The sequence below is a fragment of the Anser brachyrhynchus genome (genome assembly GCF_964034855.1).
Source record: "Anser brachyrhynchus genome assembly, chromosome: 1".
Taxonomy (NCBI): Eukaryota; Metazoa; Chordata; class Aves; order Anseriformes; family Anatidae; genus Anser; species Anser brachyrhynchus.
In genome coordinates this window covers 95,987,800-95,993,135 of record NC_137694.1, presented here as the reverse complement: position 1 = coordinate 95,993,135, position 5,336 = coordinate 95,987,800, and positions in this window count along the sequence as shown.

The following is a 5,336-nucleotide window of genomic DNA, read 5'->3' as shown; positions in this document are numbered from 1 at the left end:
CAGCGCTTGATTCAGATGTTCCCTCAAGTTTGAGTGCTTGATTTTGTGGTCCTAGTAGTGTTTCTGGATATTTTCTTTAATCAAAAGTTCTAATATTTACTGTGCTGTGCTTTTGCAGTTTAAATCCACTCAACAGAATTACAACAGCATAAACAAATCTTGGTTCTGATATTAGAAAGTGATAAACCAACACTCAGAGAAAGTTTCAAAATATCATATGGTTACTAGTGCAAAGTACTCATGACTACTAACTAGATATTTCTGAACATTTTTGTAGTATGAAGCATCTCCTGATAGAAACTCCTCCAGTTCAGGAAAATGTTACAGCATGTTCTTAAGCTCACAGAAGACAAAGCACATCCCTTTCTGAACCAGGGCCAGAGAGACTGTCTCATCCCCTCTTGCCCTCCCATTCACAATCACATAATGTCTCCGTACCAACTCAAAATGTTGTATACATGGAAAAATGTGTGTGTTGTGTTACTGGCAGTTCTGTAAAGGATAAGTGGGTCTGTCCTGCCTGAAAGAAGTTAATCATACTGTCCACATTTGTTCTCTGTTTCATCTGCTTCTGCCATCTGTTCTCTTCCTCTCCTGCTTCCAATTCCCTCTCTTTTAGCGGTTCCTCCGTTCAGCTGAGATCAGAAGTTGGCCAAGCATATGTTTGCAAATCTTATTGTATTGTCTTAACATTTTTTTTCTTTCTTTTTAAACATCTTGAAGAGGGATGCAAGTCCTAGGCCTTATCATCTCCCTTTTGTGGGAAGTCAACATTTTCCCCTGCAGGTGGTCAGGTGAGGAAAGCAGTGTTAACAGAAAACTGGCTGATAGAGCCCGTTTAAGCTCAATAATCGATTAAACTTCCAGTTTCTTGGACAAGACCTACTTGATACCCAGCCATGTTTAGGGAGCAGAAAGTGAGGCCCTTGTGAGGCAGGCCTCGGAGGCCTTTAGCCCCTCGGCTCGTGCTCCACCCCCAAGTGAACTCTGCATTGCATCAAGTGCTTTATATATACTCTCGAGAGTACGACCAGATGTGGCGGTTTTGTTTGTTTTCCTTAGGTATACATACACTATTCATGTAACTGCAAATACAAACACTCATCAAAGATTAAATAGACTAATGCTGTCCACAATGAAACAAAGTTTCTAAGTCAGTGTTTTCATGAAATTTCTAAATCAAACATTTCTGTACTGCTCAACCCATAAAATAAGCAACCAGTTTGCTTCTTTTCTTCATCTGCTATGAGGGCATATTCAGTGTAAAGAAAAATGTAGCAAACCAAACAGATCATGATTCACTTGGAACAGGATTTAAAGTTTCTGCAGGGTCATGTGTTCCTGCCCTGCTAGACTGTTCTTGCAAAAAGCCCATCGTCTGCTGCATATGCACGATATTTGAGAACAGTTGTAGGTTTGTAGAACACTAGATGCTTTCCAGAACCAAGCAAATGCGTAGTGGTCACATGCAAAGCCATCACTCTTACCATTGCATTTGGGAAAGCAGTAAGTTTTCCAGTGCAACTGAAGGATCCAATTTTACTCTTCATAACACTACCAAAGAGTGAGAGTAACTCCAGTTGAAATCAGCAAAGTTGTTGCACTGGAGTGAGTGATACGACTATCAGACATCAATTTTCATACGTAACATTCTCTAGTTTTGAGTATAACAGTAAGTCCATGACATAAACATGAAGGTTGCATCCCTTTTCTTTCTTACCTGATCCCACTGACCCTCCCTTCAGCCAGTTGGCTCTATGTCTATCCAGTCTCTCACAGGCACCCAGTACTGGTTTCATTCTGTCATTAGATTCACTGCTCTCAATTATTCCTTTCTTTCCCTTACTGTCCAGCATGCATCCCTTCTGGATTTGCTTCAGTGGGTTTCTTCTTCCATGCTGTTGGTTACTGGCAGTCATGTTTCTAACTGAGAGAGAAAGAAGCTCCCTGTTTTTAGTTCCTATACATAGAATAGAATACTTTTGAGTTGCCATTACTGTCCTCACCCTGGTAAGCCTGGCCTGTCGTGGCAGGACAGCATAGTTGGTAAACATTAGGAGCTGGGAACAGCCTGAGCATGCTCCCTGGGGCCAGAACCCCCAGCAATCATAGCTACTAGGAAATGGAGAAGAGTTTTACTAAGTATGTGTGAAATGCATGTTTAAAAAAAAAAAAAAACAACTTTCACAGAGACAGCAAAAAGCATTCCTGTCAGAAGTGCCCCTTCCCCTGCCAAATTTCATATATGTGCTTTTTTTTTTTTTTTCCTTGCACGAAACAAATCGCATACAAGAAATGGTCTCATTTTTTTTTGTATGTGGGCAAAAATTATTTTTCCCTAACTTTCTTTTCAGAAACAACTGAACCATGACACTTGAAATTTAAAAACACATGACAAACAACAGCCTGGAGCAAACACCAAGCATGGAAAATTTCATCTGAACTTGTAAAATTTTAACTAATTTATAACAGTGTCTTATAACATGAAATGTCAAAAAGTCTCTTAATAACAATAGAATAATGGTGAAGCAAATCCAGTATTTCTGTGGAGGGTTGATTAGGGAAGTAATAACGTCACAGGAGAAATAATAGGAAATAAGTGAATGGTAAGCAGTAATAGGCAGGACACGCGAGCTATAGGAGTTGTAGAAAAGTCCAGGAAGCACTGTGGAGTCTGCTTTTCTTAATCTATTCTTTTCTAATCATAAGAAATAGTGGTAGCAGATTTAATAAACTTTAACCTCATCCTGACTCCAGTAATAAGAGTAATGTAAAACACTGGAATGTTGAGAAGTGGTGGTAAAGTGAGGAATGCTCTCAAACATGCAGCTCTTTTCATGGGTAAAGAAAGATGTCTTCGGTGATCTTTTGGCATTGTCATCCCAGTGCAATATTTTTGTAACCCAGTTTAATGCTTGGCAATTAACACTGTGGCAACAACTCCCATTGCAGTGGTACAAAATCACCTACCTCCTATCTACAGCAAGGAAAACTCACTGTTGCAGGAAACAAAAATACTTGTAAATCAGCCTTTTAGATGCACTGTAATGTATGCTTTTTTTGCTTTTTTTTTTTTTCTTTACCACACTACTAGTGTACATCTGGGAGATGGCACAAACAAAACTTTCCGAAACCCTTCTTGCATTTGATTTTCCCAGTTAGTTCTCCCACTGCAGATGCATCCTCTTTTCCTGTTGCTGAAACATGAAGAACAGATTCCCTTTCTTCTTTCTCCAGAAGGAGTTCTGCATCAGAGCAGAAAATAACCAGTAATTCACAAACGTGAACAGGCTCCAGCTGAAGTTCTTTGTCTAACAGCTTACAACAAAAATGGGTGAACCTAGAACGGACTACTGTCCTGGTCTGTACTCCACCCACACTGTGGCTAATGAAAGGTTAACAAAAGCCCAGTCCCCCAGGCTGTCAGTCCAGAACCTTCCAGAAATGCTGAATCGCCCCATTTCTTGGGTCTTGCTCTTGGCTAGGATTCAGGAGCAACTCATAACACAGATTCTTGGTCCCTCTTGTTATCTGCAGTGCAGGTGATTCATATGGAATGAATTATCCATATGAATGAGACACTTTGGCCTTCTCATGAGACAGTTCTTGGGTAGTATAAAATACAGTGTGACAACTGTATACTTTCTTTCTCACCTGTTCTTGGTAGAGCTATTTGTGTCTTTAAGGGAATATCAGGTCAGGCTGGTCCCTCCCAGCCACTCTATTCAGTCAGCCAAATGTGGTCCCTTAATTTGTACCATGGGTTTTCCCCCAAATCCTAGAGAATTGTTTTATCTTTACTAGGCAAAAAAAGGCAGTAATCCAAGATGTGCAATCGGCTGTAAATCCAGCTGGACCTCAAAATAGACACTGGTGAAATATTCAGCGTTTGCAGCAGTAATGAGTTAGAACATAGAACAATAGAAAAAAAAATGTTTTCTTCTGTTGAAATAGAAAGGAACACATCCCAGTCTACACAGGGTACGGTCCTTTAGGCAATGTTGCCTATCTGAAAGTCTTTATGAAGGCTGGGGCTTTGTGGTATGCCAGATTCAGAACATTCTGACAAAAAGAGTAGAAAGCATATTCCGAAGAAAGGAATGTAATTATATTTAGTTCCCTGAGAATATTTCTCTAGGTTCGGGCTTCATTTGTCCTCCAATACACTTTTCCCCAAAAGGCTTAATTTAATTTGATACTGTCCCCTTAACATGAAACAGTGGAATGCATCATAATATTTTCCCACTTGCCAAGATTTCCTTTTCCAAATACGTGTATTTATTGAACAGGGTAGTATCCGATTGCTTTCTGGTTGGGCAGCAGAAATGGCAAATATGTCTTCAGAAAGCCACTGGTAAAAGGCTCAGACCCTCTGAATCCTGTATGGTCTAACATCCAAGACATTGGAGGAAGAGACAGTGATGCTCTAAGAAGCACTTAGCAAAGAGGGCTTTCAGAAAATTGGTTAGTTTTCATTAGGCCATGTGCTACTGACCTAAGCAGACAGATATGACACATTATAATTCAAGCCATCTTCCAGCCAAGACACGTTAATTATCTGCTGATGTGTTTATACTATGATTTTAAATTATTTTATTTTATTCTATTCTATGTTATTTTATGTTATTTTATTTTCTACTATTTGACATGTTCTCCACATCAGACAGTGTTGTTTTTTTTCCAGCCTGAACTGGAAAGCTGCATTTTCTGTGAAATATTTTAGTATCATTTTCAGCCTGTTCTAATTTGGAGGGGGGAGAAGTGGTATCATTTTGTGTTTTGTGTTGTATAGCAAAAAATAAAAAATAAAAAAAAATTACAAGGAGCTTCAGGTGGCTTACACAGTAATGGCTGCACTTAGTGGTTATTAGTGATCACTACCATTTCAGGATATCCCTAAGGACTATGCCCTATTTTACTTAAGGAAAAACACTTGGGAGAAATTATTGTGGCCATTAAGTAAAACAAAACAAAAAAATAAAACCAGTAAATTTAGTGTCAGCAAGTGTTAGCAAAAATTATCATCTTGATTTCTAGCATTGGCTAGTCAAATAATTAATCTTTTTGCTTGTTTCTGCCTAAGAAAAAATGGCTTATTGCAGTAGAGTTTGTGTGATATATGCCTCTTCTCTTTCACAGTCTTTTAAAGCCCTAGGCCTTGCTTTTGGTTTCACTTACATTTGGATTTTACTCCAGCAGGCTAATTTAAGGAAATATACATCTGCTGTTAATGGGTCACATTCGCCTCTGTTCACCAAGAACAGCAAGCAGCCATAAATCCAGGATAACTTACTATTTAGCTCAGATTTACAGCTGCATAGGGTCAGTGGACTTCC